The following is a 14,491-nucleotide window of genomic DNA, read 5'->3' as shown; positions in this document are numbered from 1 at the left end:
AAGTCCTAGTTATCTTAAAAACAACCTCATATTATTTAAATTACACACACACACACACACACTTAAAGGAATATTAATACATTAAACCACAACTCTTAAGTTGTTTTTGTTTTTGTTGTTTTTTTTTTTTTTAATGTGTGTGCATGTGTCCATGCACTCCCTACATAGAGGGAGAGGCTGCTGGGTAGCACCTTGGAAAAAGTGCCAGGTCTAGTCAGGAAGACTTTTCATGAACTCAAATCCAGCCTATCTCTGGACAAATCATTTAACCTTGTTTGCCTCAGGTTCCTCATCTATAAAATGAGCTGGAGAACGAAATGGCAAACTCTCCACTATGTCTGCCAAGAAAATTCCAAATGTCACAAGAAGTCAGTCTGGAATGACTAAACAATCTATATAAAACAACTTTGCTTTTTGAACTTTGAAAATTATAATCTTAATAACCATAAATATAAATAACAACCATAACATAGCCTAGACATTTTAAAGCCTTTTTTCTTTGAATAAGACTTATTGATGTCAATTATTTTCCCATTAGTTTTTTTTTTATATGTTCTCATGTTTTTCCATCCCCTTGATAACTCCTCCCCAAGAACTGAACCCTGCCTTAGAGAGTAAACAAAATAACACCTTCTATTTAACAGCGTATGAAACATTCTGCCCCTGTACTCCCTCACATCAAGGTTTTTCAGTTCTGGGAAGAAGATTGCATGCTATGCTTGTGTAACAAAGTAGAATTAACCAAATAAACCACAACAAATAACCACATTTGTTCTTTGTCCACTTCAAGCCTGCCCAAAGCTCTGTGACCTTTGGATTTCCCCTTGTGATGTGTACAGTTCTGTTTTATGTGTATTCTTACTGTACTTCCCTATGTCTTTCTGTGTTTCCTTTTGTTCTTTATTTTCATTTTTTCCCTAAGCTTAGAGATATGTGAATCTTGAAACATCAAAAGAATCAGAGTTGCAGATGATCCAAAGGGCAACAAATGCAAAGTGGGTAAGAGGTTCATCCATGTTCCAATGATGATCTACACCTAAGAAGTGCTGTGAGGGACATTGTACAAGAAAATGTCTGATTGGAACAGGCCAGTTCTGCAAGTAGTGAGGGGGGCAACATAGGGACAGTCCAGTGAACAATAAAGTATAGATGAGTTTTAGTGAGTATTTTGAAGGGAACACCTATAACCAATTCATTGATTTTTTTTGTTTTTTGTTTTTAATAGTGCTGTAGGATTTCATCATCTTAACAATTTGACCATTTCTCAATGGTTGGACCAAGATTTTTAAAAATTATTACGGATCATTTAACTTGCCCTTTAACATATTTTACATGTATTGGTCAACCTGCCATCTGGGGGAGGGAGTGGAGGGAAGGAGGGGAAAAATTGGAACTTTTTGGAAAAATTGGAACAAAAAGTTTGGCAATTATCAATGCTGTAAAATTACCCATGCATATAACTTGTAAAGAAAAAGCTATTAAAAAAAGTAATAAAAAAAATTACAGATTAGCCCAATATAGATAGATAGATAGATTCGTGCAGTTGCTCTCCATCCCCTACTCACTTTCATGATACCTCTATGATTAAAGTGATGGAATCGCTGGGTTGAAGGGCAGGGATATTTTCATATTGCTTTCCAAAAACATTTGTGCCAAGTTTTCCTACTTTAAAAAACCAAGGTAAGAGAATCCCTATTTCCATTTGCTGTTATACCCACTCCATTATAAATTTTACATACACACACACCCCTCACCATAAATATATATATATTTTGATTTTGGCTTCAATCTGAAATTCCAAGAAAATAGGAAAAGAACATGGAGGAGAAAGAGAATTGCAAGTTTGTGCCACTGAGGGAAAGGTAAGTTTTTTCAGTTGTGGTTTCAGTTCATCTGGGTTGCTCGGCTCAGGAAACTCCCTGTACCAACACAGATCTGCAGGTTATAAGTCTTAGCCTTAGTCGGGGGCAGGGAGGAGAAGCACAGAGAGCAAGTGGTTTGTCCAGGGTCCTACAGCCACTGTGTCAGAGGCAGATCTTGACCCCACACCTCAGCCCCTATATTCTTCCTCTGCTTCCTGGAAACCTTCATTTTCCTGTTTGATATATTTTTGTTCCCTGTGATGATGAGGGTAGAAATGTGTTTTGTGTTCCCCATTTGCCATTTTGACAACACAACATTCATATGCCATGATCTGCCCAGCCTAAAGTTCTTTGACCCATACAGGTAGGATGCATAATTTTATGCATATAGGGTCATTCCCCCCACCTTTTAAACATCTTTAGAATTGTAGTTTTCTTAGTGAGCACCCAAGTAATAGGTATAGATCAGTATAGTAACTTCATGTTGCCAGATTGTTCTCCAAAATGTTTGTATTCACAATTCTACTTAAAATTAAAAAAAAAAAAATTGAGGGGGGGGAGGCAATTGGGGTTAAGTGTCAAGCTAATAAATGTCTGAGACCCCATTTGAACTCAGATCCTCCGGACTCCAGGATCAGTGCTCTATCCACTGTGTCTTTCCATACCTGCTCTTCTGCTATAATTTGTCTTTATTCCTCCCAATGTTTTATCCCTTTTTGGATTTCCTTGCCAGTTTGATGAGTATGAGTCATGTCAAAAGTTTTCATTTGCATTCCACTTCTATCTCTTACCATCTAGCCATTGCTATTCTTGGGAAAAGACAATGAGGCAGAATGAATAAAAGCTACCTTTGGGTCAGGAAGTTCTCACGCTAGTAGAGGGGGTTTCAGTGTGAATCTAGCTCTCTACACTGATAAAGTCACAAGTCTGGAGCCCCTTCCTCCAAGTAAAGATTCTTTTTAAAAAAAAATTTTTTTTTCTTCTTCCTTAACTTATTTTCTTTTTTTTCCCCTGAGGCAAGTGGGATTAAGTGCTTCAGCTAGGAAGTGTTATGTATCTGAGGTCAAATTTGAACTCATGACCTCCTAAATTCAGGGCTGGTGCTCTATCCACTGTGCCACTTAGCTGTCCTAAGATTCTGAATGGAAATTTTTTAAACAAAATATTCCAAGAGCTTATTCTCAAATATTCACTTGATCTGCTTTAGCTAGATGATACAATGGGTAGAGCACTGAACCAGAAGGCAGAAAGACCCAAGTTCAAATGTAGCCTTAGACACTAGCCATGTGACTGTGGATGTCATTTCCCTCAGTTTCCTCATCTGTAAAGGGAGCAGGAGACAGAAATGGCAAGCAAATCCTCCAGTCTCTCTGCCAAAGAATCCCCAAATGAGGTCATGAAGAGTAAGACATGACTGAACCAGCATCAAATGCTATCATTCAGGCAAGTCCTTAAGAGAAAGCCCAAGTCTTTTAAGACTTGTAAACACTTAAGTGCATCCTGAGGCTTGGATGAAACATCCACTTGGATGAGTGGGTAACATTTTTACAAACAGAAAGATGGTTCACTGAGGACATAGGCTTGTCAGAGCAGTAAAAGTGTTTCAAACTTAAGGAAAGAGAAAGACAGGAAGGGAGAGAAAGGATGAGTATGTGCATCCATGTAAGGGGTATGATTTGTTTCTGAAGAAAGATACGGGTTTAGAGACTCCATGGTGTAGAAAGAGCAATCACTATATGGGGGTCAAGAAGCTGTAACAAAACCTGTGGCACAGAGCTGCTGGGAGCTCCAATGGGAGGCCATCTGAAACACTGCCAACCCCAAAGCGCCACCTTCGAGTAATGAAGAGCAGGGGGGCAAAGCTAGAATAGTGAAGCTGGGCAGCTGGTGGTTCTGTGGAGAGAGTGCTAGACCTGGAGTCCAGAAGGCTTGAATTCAAATCTAGACACTTCTTAGCTGTGTGACTCTGGACAAATTACATGACCAAGAAGATAATGCAGCACCTTCTTCACAGAGTTGTAAGGATCAAATAAGACTCTATTTGTAAAGCATTTAGCTCAAATGCATAGAAGGGGCTATAGAATGCTTATTCTCTCTGCCCTCCTCATGTCCCTGGTTAAAGCTTGTTCTTGTCCCTCATGGAGGACTGATACAGAGTTAGAGTTCTAGCTTTTATCTGCATCAGGGGTCAACACGAACATAGACCCATTGATCCAAATTTGTGATACATCGGCAAAGGAAGGCACTTCTGAAAGCAGCATTTAATTCTTGCCAATCGTTACATCAAGGCAATATAGTGATTTACAAGAAAGGTCCCTTAGGCTTGGAAGAATTGATAGCTTCTGCAAGTGATTCTGTGCTCTGGGAGACTACAGTTAATAGCAATTGATTCCTCTAATTACAAGTACACATATATGGTGTTTGTGTTGATTCAAACTTTTTATGCACAGGTGAAATGATGGTCCTGTGCAACTAATCTCACCTCAAAGTATTTGGTGACTGACCTTTCTAAGAACACTTGTATGCTGGTAGATGTTTAACAATTAGATGTCCAAAAAAATGTTCATAAATAGCACATTTTTTTAGTTTTTTCTGGATGGCTAACGTTTTCTTCATGACATTCTTCTTTTTGTTCTTTCCTGAGGCAACTGTGGTTAAGTGACTTGCCCAGGATCACACAGCTAAGAGGTGTTAAGTGTCTGAGATCAAATTTGAACTCAGGTCCTCCTGACTTCAGGGCTGGTGCTCTAGCCACTGTACCACTCAGCTGCCTGTTTCATGACATTCTTAAGTTTAGATGATCAAATCCTGGTTTGCTGATTTCCAAAGTGAAAATGATCACATTGAAAATTTAATAATTCAGACAGTTCCAGTTGCTTCCAGCAGAAACTCCGATAAGAGTTGCTCAAATTCTTATTCCAAATGTTGGAATTATTAAATTTCATCCCTATTGAGCTTTTCCAAAGTCCTCTTGGCTCGTTAAGGAAATGCACATTTGAGTTTCTTTAGCATGAGATGTTATTTTCAATTCACATGTTAAGTGCTTACACTGGTTCCAGCATAATTTGAGGAGATAGCTGGGTGATACCCTGATGTAGAGTCAAGATCTGAGTTCAAATATGACCTCAGACTACCTGGGTGACTTTGGCTAAATGCCTTAATACTATTTTCCTCAGTTTCCTCATTTGTAAAATGAGTTGGAGTAGGAAATGTCACACCATTCCATCATCTTTGCCAAGAAAATCCCAAATGGGATCACAAAGGATCATCACGACTGAAAAATGACACAACAACACACACACACACACACACACACACACACAACAAACAAACAACAATAACAAAAAAAAACGAGAAAAAAGTTTTCTGAAAGGGTTTGCTGGGAAGGTAGAATGTAAGCCCAGAAAACAAGCAAACCAAGATAAAGACATTTAATTATTACTGGAAAGAATGTGGGATTTGGAGTCCAAAGATCTGAATTCCAGTTCTGACTCATCACTTACTATTTCTGTGGCCTTGGACAAATCACTTGAGCTTTAGACCTCAGTTTCCTCATCTAGAATATGGGGATAATAATAGCATCCACTTATAAGGTTGTTGTGAAGATCAGATGTGATAACATGAAAAGCACTTTATAAGTCTCCAGATGCTAGCTATCATTATGGTTATTATTGCCATATCTGTGCACTTGAACAAGTGACTTTACCTTCCTGGGCCTCAGCTCTTCATCTGTAAAATGATAGGGTTGGAAGAGATGAGCTCAGAAGGCCCTTCCAGCTGTAATTTTTGGATTTGTTGATTGGGGTGGGTCAGAGAAGGCTTCCCGGAGGCAGTGTGGTATTTGGATCGCTGACTCAAAACAATAGCTCGCATAAAATAACACCTCACATTTACCTAAAGATGAAAGGTTTACAAAGAGCTTCTTGTATATTATCTTGTTTGATCCTCACAATAACCTGTGACACATTATTCTCTGTCTATTTCTCATGTCGGTAAACTCTTACTAGTGACCTCCCTAGCTTCCTGTAAATCCTGGCTAAAATCCCGCCTTCTACAGGAAGTCTTTCCCAAACCCTCTTAATTTAGTGCCTTCAATTATTTCCTACTCTCTGTGTCACTTGTTTGTGCCTAATTGTTTGCATATTATCACTCCTTCAGATTGATAATAATAATAAGTAGCTGGCATTTATATAGTACCTCATGTTCCAGGCACTGTACTTTACAATGATCTCAAATGGTTCTCACAACAACCCTGGAGATAGATGCTATTATAAGCCTCAGATTACAGATGAGAAAACTGAGACAATCCAAGATTAAATATCACCCCCTGGGTGATACAGTACGTGTCTAAGGCTGCTTTTGAACTCAGGTCTTTTTTTCTCTTGGTTCAACTCTCTATCCCCTGTGCCACCTCTGTTGCCCCGAGATGATTGGGAGGTCTTCCAGAAAAATGACTTTTTGCCCTTATTTCTGTCCCCAGTGATTAGCACAGTCCCTGGCACATAGTAGGTGTTTAACAAATGTTTATTGTCAAGTATTATCATTATCCCTATATAAGGGGTGAGTGAGTTGCCCACATGGTCACAAAGCTACTACCTATCTAAGGCTGGATTAGAATCAAGATTTCCTCAATTCCATATCTTGCTCTTTCCAGTTCACCATACTAACTGTACTGGCTGGGAAAGGGACAGATACCCCAGAAAAAGGAAATAGCATGAGGTGAGAATCATGATATGAGCCCACCATGATGGTGGAGAAGGATGTCCTAAATGGAAACAAGATTGTATTGGGAGTAGTGAGAGCAAAGGTTGATCTGGTAAGATAGAACCACCTGATGAGCTGTCAACCTGGACAATCTATGGCTCATAGTCAATAACCGATAGTGATTTAGCGTGATAAAATAAGAATCAGTCTAGTCGGAGCATAGAGACTGCCCAAATACTTACCCCAATCCCTTTGTGAATCTGGGACCCACACCCATGTGGTTGTAAGGAAACAGGAGAGAAGCTGAAGGAAAGATGCTGGCACTTAATTACTGATTCTAGATAGACAGTGAAGTAGAGTTGAGGTGATAAGCTGGTGGAGTGCCAGTGATGAGAAGATTTGAATTTACCACGCCATACTAAGAAGAAAGGAAGATGAGCCTAAGTATAGGAAGCATACATAACACTCGGCGTAGGAGGCAGTCAGTGTGGGTTAGAAAAGAAAGGCAATAGCTCAAGGGAGCTGTTTTTCTCAAGGAGTAATTCTCTTTTGCATTCTAAAAGATGATTTTGTAACATTTCGATGCTCCTGCAAGCTTTGGGTAAATGTTTTGCCTAGATACATGCCAGCTGATGTCATGGATCCATCTGTCTGATCGTTCCAGAGCACTAGGGATTTGTTAAGGAGCTGAGATTGTCTGATGGTCAGAATTCCCAGCATGTGATGACTTTTGAAAGAATGTTTTTTTTGTCAGACTTTTATTATTTACCCGGATAGGCAACATCATTCATATTTAAAAGTTATTTTCCCAGTATTTTTCTATTTTAATTTGTCATTAGATTGTGACCTCCTGGAGGGCAGAGAATTTTTGTGCCCTAAAACACTACACAATACCCGGCACATAGTAAGTATTTAATAAATGCTTTTTTTGGACTTGACGTTTATGGGAAATATCTGATTTAGTAGAATGTAAGCTTCCTTAGAGCAGTGATTTTTTTATCATGAAAAATTCAGCTTCCCCTGCACCCAACACCAAGCTTTGCACATAGTAGACACTTAAATACTTGTTGAAATGAATGATTAACTCAGCACACTGAATTGAAATATCCATGTTTATTGAACCAAATCTGGTAGATGGTGTTATAATGTGATAGAAATGGCCTCTGATTTGCAGTCGGAGAGGCTAAGATTTGATCTATGACCTTAGATTTGCCAGCCATGTGACCTTGGAACCCTTTCATATCCTCTGGCTCTCAGGTCCTTTCCAAAATATATCCTATGGTTCTGACGCTAGTCTACATCCCACTCGGGTTTACATTCAGAGCTCTACTCTGGCTGGAAATTCAGTAAGTCCAATACGTTTTCATACCTTTCCACAAAATTACAGCTAACCTTTTGTCTGTCCTAGCTTTCTGCTGACTCATAGAATTGGCTTGAAATCTTTAAAAGGCTATATTTATTTTGTATAATGCTGCTACAGCTGTATCTAAAAATACCCGCAACGTGCTTCTCATTAGGATTGCATGGAAGCTTTGCTTAAGTTGAGAAATAATTCATAAGCTAATTTAGACTTCTGGGAACTATTAGCTGTCTATAACCTACTTTTTTTTTTTTTTTTTTAACATAATCATTTAGAAAAACAATCCCCTGGACATAAAATTCATTCAACAGGAACCAAGGCCATGAAATGACTTAGAGATCCCTTCCCCAAAATAAATAAAACCCTCAAACCCCAACTATTCTGATGTGCCTTGCTCTGGGAAAATTCAATATGTGAAAATCCAGACTTACACAAGAAAGAAACTAAAATGATTTATCAGCTTGCATATGAGTTCTTTGATATCTGAAGGATTTCACTTAATGACAAAAGATTCGTGAATATATGACCATGAGGTGGTTGTTTTTGGTGTGAAGTGAATCATTATATAAATATTTAGCACTGCGTATGTATTTATATAATGATTCACTTCACACCAAAAAGATAGTCCTTACCCTCAAGGAGCTTACAGTCTAATAAAGAGACAATTTACAGACATATATATGAAGTAAGCTAAAGATAAGTAGGAAATCATTAACAAAGAAAAGGCAGCAGAATGAAGAATGGTTGGGGAAGAATTTCTGTAGGACCTGGCTGGGTTTTGATTGCATCAGAAGTCGGGCAGCTCAGTATTTGGAGTAAAGGGGGAAGGAAGGCCAGAGAGAAGGCTGGGAGCTGAAAGGTGGCCAGGAGACTAGTATCACTGGATCAAAGCATACATGTTGGGAGTAAGGTAGAAGAAGACTGGGAAGGTAAACAAAGGCTAGGTGATAAAGGGCTTAGAATGCTGAGCAGATCCTAGAACCGAGGGAGCCATTGAAGTTTATTATTATTAAGAAAGGAGTGCTATGTTTGCACCTGCACTTTAGGAAAATCACTTCAGTGGCTGAACAGAGGATGGATTAGAGTTAGAGAGATGCATCTACATGGTACTTCCATGACACTGTTCCACGACTCTCTGTCTCCTCGGAATATTTTCCCTGGCTGTACCTCATATCTAGAATATTCTCCCTCTTCCCCTCAACTTCCTTCAAGTCTCAGTTAAAATTCCACCTTCTTCAAGAGCCTTCTGTGGTCCCCCTTAAAGCTGGGGCCATCCCTCTGTTGGTCATCTCCAGATTATCCCCTCTGTGCTTCATTTGTACAGAGATGTTTGCACATCATCTTCCCATTAGACTATGAGCTCCTTGAGAGCAGAGATTATCTTTTACACAATCCTGACACATAGAAGGCACTTAATGAATGCATGCTTACTGATTATAAGTTTACTTGTAATAAGGAGGCAGAGAAGATGGCCACTAGGTGACACAGTGGTTCTGGATTTGGGAAAACCTGAAGTGTAATTTAAGTATCAGACATTTAGTAGTTGTGAAATCCCAAGCCTGATACTTGTCCTGCTTCCTCAGTTTCTACATCTATAAAATAGGGATTATAATAATAGCACTTATTTCATGGTGTTGTTATGAGGGTCAAATATACAAAAAGACCTTGGCAAACCTTAAAATGCAAGTTGTTATTACTGCTGATCACCTCCTTTTTCTCCTTCCTCTTCTTCCTTTCCTTTTTTTCTTCCTCATCTTCTCCCCCTTGTTCCTCTTCTTTCCTTTTCCACTTCTCTTCTTCCTCCTTCTCTTTCTTCCCCCTCCTCCTATCTCTTCTTCCTTCTTACCTCTTCCTTCTTCTTCCTCCTCCTCCTTTCTTCTATCCTCTTCCTTTCTCCTTTTTTCCTTTTCCTTCTTCCTTCTTTTCTTCTACCTCCTTTACTCCTCTTCCTTTCCTCCTTCCCCTTCCCTACTCTCTTCCTTTTTATTCTTGTTCTTCTCTCCTCTTCCTCCTACTTTTCCTCCTCCTTCCTTTTTCTTCTTTCTCGTTTTTCCTCCTTCCTCCTCCTGTTTTTTTTCTCTTTTCTTCCTTCTCCTTCTTCCTCCTTTCCTCTTCTCTCTTCCTCTTTCTCCCCTCTTCCCTCTCTTCCTTCTTCTTCCTCCTTTCCTCCTCCCCCTTTCTCTTTTTCCTCCTCCCTTTCCTCCATAATCCAAAGTGAAGATATCTAATAGATCATTCCCCACCAATCCCTGACTCTGGACCATACTCTTTTCCAAGTATACACAGCTCCAGGATCAACTCGGGGAGCACGTGATTGAGGGAAACCATAGAGAAGCACACATGTAGGTAATGTATGCAGAGCACATGTTGGGTACTCATAGGGGTAGTCGGTTATCAAAGAGCTGGGACAACGCCCCACTGGCCCTGCAGTGGGGCTGCTGCTATCTCCTGAGGCCCATGGGTCTTTGCCAAGCTTGATTCTCTGCTTCTCTAGGATCACAAAGAGCCAGGAGGGACAAGGCAGGCCCTTTGTCCCAGGCCTGCTTCCTTGGGCTGCAGCTGCACCCCAGGTGAACCTTGTCCTCCCTCCTCCCGCTCCTCCTCTTCACCCCAGGTGCAAAATTGCCAGTTGCTACTTGGCTCTCACGTTGTTATTATCCCAGCTCTCAGTGATAGATACAGATTATAAAAGCCACAGGAAGGAAGTAGAGGATGACCTTGTCTGAGGTGGGGTGATCTGGCAGGGCCTTCCAAGTGTGATCTCAAAGCCCCAGTGGGTGTGCTCCAGCAGGCAGGGGTACAGAAACAAGCATCAGGGTCAGATGGTATATCTCCCCTCAGGTGCCACCTTCCATTATCCCTCTTCATTATCTGTACCTTCTTCCTCTTCAAGTATCTTATTATTGCTTCGTGTATATGTTCATAGAGTAATAGACATAGAGCTGAAAGAGATCCTGGAAGCAGTGGAGTTCATTTTACTTATTTTACAGATCGGGAAACTGAGGGACAAAATGATTAAGTGATTTGCTAATCTGCAGCAGGATTGGAAACCAGCTCTTCCAAGGTGTGGGGCACACTCTTGTAGTTCCTGCTCCTGGGAAGGTTGAGCCTGGGAAGTCAGAGGTGTATTAAAGCTAAAACAGATTGCTGATTAGGGATATGCACCAAGTTGGCAACAACACTGTGATGTCCTGAGGGACGAGGCCCACTAGGGGGCAAGCAGATCCAGAGCGGAATAGAGGTGGGCAAAACTTCTGTGGCCATCAGCTACAGTGGGATAGGGCCCAGGAGCACCTAATACACTTTCAATCTGTCTCAAAAATACATGAAATCAGGTCTTCTTGACTCCATGCCCAACTATCACAACACATGGCATTGCACCTGAGTTAGTTTGCTCATCTGTAAAATGAAGGAGTTAAATTTGATCAAGTGACTGGCACAGTGGATAGAGCACAGGGTCTGGAGTCAGGAACACCTGAATTCAAATTCTTACTAGCTGTGTGACCCTGGACCACTCATCCTGTTTGCTTCAATGGCCTCATCTTATAAAATGAATTAGAAAAGGAAAAGGCAAACTAAGTAAACCCTCAATGGGATCACAAAGAATCAGACATGACTGAGAGTGATTAAAAGAAACTTGATTCTCCAGCAGTCTATGGACCTGTTTGTAAAAATATTTGAAAATTGTATTTTGATATGATTGATTTTCTTTTGTAATGCTATGTATTTTATTTTAGACATTTAAAAACCCAGTTCTGATGAACTCTTGGATCAGAGAGCATCTGAAGTCCCTTCTAGCTTTCCCTCTGTGAGCAGCCCAGAGAGATTAAGTCACACAGGCAGGGAGAGTCAGTATTTGAGCACAGGTCTCACAGCTCCAAAGGTAACCCTTTTGTTGTTAGACTATATTCCTTCCTAATTTGGACCCAGAGGTTCTTGGAATCCACTGATAGCAAGTCCTCTACTGTGTTCACCACACTATGCTGCCTTTCCCAGAAGAAGTGAGTACTGAAATGTGAAATGATTCTAGTTCCAAGTATAATTAACTCATCAGCCAAAGATTATTCCCCTATTGCTCTGAGGCTAGAATAACTTAAGACCGATAACTTTTGTCTAAGTTAATAATTGCCAGATGGGATGGGTCTTGGCCTTTCTGAAACAAAAGAGATCTCTTACAATCACTAACAGTAGAAAATATAGGAAGCCTGTCTAGCAAAGTAAATGGTGATAGCCATTTAACTTTCTGTCTAGAGTGATTTGGATGAATGCTTAGAGAAATGCATTGATCTCTCCCTAATTATGAAATAGAGGAGTTTAATTAATTTTTAATGTATGAAGAGCAGTTCTCTGATATCAAAGGGAAATGCAGGCTTTAATCCAATCTAATCTAGCCAGCAATGATTAAACTGATTATCATACCAAGTGCTGGGGACATAAAGACAAAATAATAATTTAAAACAACACTTCCGTTCTCAAAGAGCTTATATTCTACCAAATGTATGATATTTTAAAGAAATAGAAAATGATAGGGATATTTTCCCACTGATTCTATGGATAACCTAAAGAAAACCCCAACAATGCCAAAAGAAGCTTACAAATACTGTAATTAATCACATGGAATGAGCTATGAAACAGTACCCAACAAGATAGAAAAGGCAACATTTTTGAGAATACAGGTAAAATCCCACAATGCTCAGTTCTGGGGAAAGGGGAATCTCCAAATTGTTTTATTCTTCTGATTCTTTGTGAAGAACACCATGTTCTGCTATTTTCTTAGTAGGACCCTCTAGGAAGCTTAGCTAATTATCCTTTATTTCTAGGAAATTAGCAAAATATGGTTCTGAAAAAGGTGTGCTCACTCTACTTCTGTGCCTGGTTCTAGCTATGGGTTAGGTTTTCTTTGTTGGTTTACTTTTCTTATTTTTTTTCCTTTTGGTAATTGCCATAGGATTAAGGGCATTTTAAGAAACATTAGGAATAATGCTGAAAAACAATTTGCAATAATAGTATGTGAGAAAAGCTATTACAATATTCATAACATTTAATCTAATGATTTCCTTCCTAGGTTTATACCTGAAGAAGTCAAAGAAAGGTCCAATAATATATACAATAGTCTCCATGGCAGCACTTTTTTGTGTGATCAGAAAAAAATTAATTGGGAAACAATTCAATTATTATTCATTTATTAAGCACTTAATATGTGCCAGACATTGTGGTAGGTGCTGGGGATATAAAGACAAAAGAATTTATCCTCCTGAGGAGTTTATATTTTATAAGGAAACAAAACGAGTGCCTATCAGGTTGGAAATGCTTGAGAAAATTATGGTAAATCACAGTAACAAAAATACTATTTTGCCATAAGAAATGATTAGATTGTAGGTGCTTTGGGATCAGGAACTGTCTTTTGTCTCTTTGTATTCCCAACTTTTAGTCGGGCAAACATGTCACATTTAAATTGCTTTGGCTTCCTCCTCTTCCTCTCCCCTCTGTAATTTTTGATTGCTTAATAGTTTATAAAGTATCTTAGGGTTTGGGAGCTAGATTTTTCCCCCATTTATTTTATCATTCCCTACCCCCCCAAAAAAAAACCCAAAACAACAGGACAATTTGGAGTGGCAAGGAACTGGAAATTGAGTGCATGTCCATCAGTCTGGATAATGGTTGAAAAAGTTATGGTATATGAATGTAATGGGATATTATTCTATAAGAAAGGATCAGCAGGATGATTTTAGAAAGGCCTGGAGAGACTTATATGAACCGATGCTGAGTGAAGTGAGTAGAACTAAGAGAACATTGTACATAGCAACAACAAAATTATGTGATGGTCAACTCTGATGGACGTGGCTCTTTTCAGCAATGAGATGATTCAGGCCAATTCCAATAGACTTCTGATGGAGAGAGTCATCTGCATCCAGAGAAAGAAATGTGGATCACAACATAGTATTTTTACCTTTTTGTTGTTGTTTGCTTGCTTGTTTTTTCTTTCTCATTTTTCCCCCTTTGGATCAGATTTTTCTTATGCAGCATGATAAATGTGGAAATATGTTTAGAAGAATTGCACACGTTTGACCTATATTGGATTACTTGCTGTCTAGGGGAGAGGGAGAAAAATTTGGAACACAAAATTTTGCAAGGGTGAATGTGAAAACTATTTTTGCATACATTTTGAAAAATAAAAAGCTATTATAAAAATGGTTAAATTATTTGAGATGTGATAGTCAAGTTGTCTCCTATTAGAGTGGGGAACTCACTGAATACAGGAATCCTTATTAGCCTTTCTTGTATTTTCAACTTTTATCAGAATGTTTAGCACATGATAATGCTTAAGATGTGCTAGTTGACTTAAAGGAAGCTTAAAGTGATGAGGTTCTGGGTATCCAGGTGGGTATTAGCTGGTTGGTTGTTGTTCTTCATTCTCAAAGAGGACCAAAATGACAAAATTGTGTTATAGTTTGAAGGGGGAGGGAAACTGTTCCCTTTACTTTAGTTGTGTTCCCTTTAAGTTTATTACTCTGAAGCTGCATTCCCTTTAAATTGTGTCCCCTTTCTGATCTCAGAGATCAGG

This window comes from Sarcophilus harrisii, chromosome 2, assembly GCF_902635505.1.
Source record: "Sarcophilus harrisii chromosome 2, mSarHar1.11, whole genome shotgun sequence".
Taxonomy (NCBI): domain Eukaryota; kingdom Metazoa; phylum Chordata; class Mammalia; order Dasyuromorphia; family Dasyuridae; genus Sarcophilus; species Sarcophilus harrisii.
The sequence above is the reverse complement of the archived record's forward strand: the minus strand, read 5'-3'. Positions refer to the sequence as shown.